The sequence below is a fragment of the Monopterus albus genome, unplaced genomic scaffold (assembly GCF_001952655.1).
Source record: "Monopterus albus unplaced genomic scaffold, M_albus_1.0 scaffold61.1, whole genome shotgun sequence".
In the NCBI taxonomy this organism is placed as follows: domain Eukaryota; kingdom Metazoa; phylum Chordata; class Actinopteri; order Synbranchiformes; family Synbranchidae; genus Monopterus; species Monopterus albus.
Window position 1 is genome coordinate 2,100,538 of NW_018127941.1, and position 948 is coordinate 2,101,485.

Genomic DNA, 948 nt, shown 5'->3' on the forward strand with positions numbered 1-948 from the left:
TGCAATATTGAATAATATTGTTAACTTCTGTCAGGTTTGGAAAAGCAGCCACCCCAGATCCACACTCAGCTCCCCGTCCTGCCAGTCCCCGCCGTGATCCACCTATTCCGGAACCCGATGTTTTCGATGGCAGCATAGACAAGTGCCGAGGTTTTCTGCTGCAGTGCCGCCGGGTGTTCGATTAGCAACCACAAACCTTTCGCACTGACCGAGAAAAGATCAGTTACGTCATCAACAGGCTGCGAGGAAAAGCACTTACTTGGGCTAAGGCTGCAGACACTAGTGGTAGGCTCATAGGCTCCACTATCACCAAATTTCTGGAAGAGTTACAGACCGTCTTTTCACCTCCATCACATCAGGGCCAAGCTGCCAGGGAACTTATGACTATCCGCCAGGGGGCTCGTCGGGTTTTGGATTACTCCATCGATTTCCGGGTCCTTGCTACGGAGGCCGGCTGTGAGGACCGCGCGTTACGCATGGCTTTCTGGCACAGCCTCAATGACAACATCAAGGCGGAACTGAACACTCGAGATGAGCCCCCTACTCTCCGCTCCCTGGTAGACTTGGCCATCTGGATAGACAAACAGCAATGCTCTTTCCGTAAGGAAAGAGCAGGGCAGCAGTTGGCCCGCTTCACGGCAACCCTACCTGCCGAAGCCCGAGTTCCTTCCCGCATGGGGGATTCTCACACCTGCACCCATCGAACAACGGATGAACCCATGGACTTGGGACGTGCCCGTCTAGACCACGAGGAGCGGGCCCGCCGTATCCGCACTGGGTCGTGCCTGTACTGCAGGGCTCCTGATCATCACATCGCCACCTGCCCAGTGCAGCCAAAAAAGCAGGCCTGCCAGTGACAGTGGGGACACTGACGAGCCGTCCTTCTACCTCCACCAGGCCGGGTAGCTGCTGCCTCCTCCCTGTGCTCCTGGAGACAGCTGGTCCGAT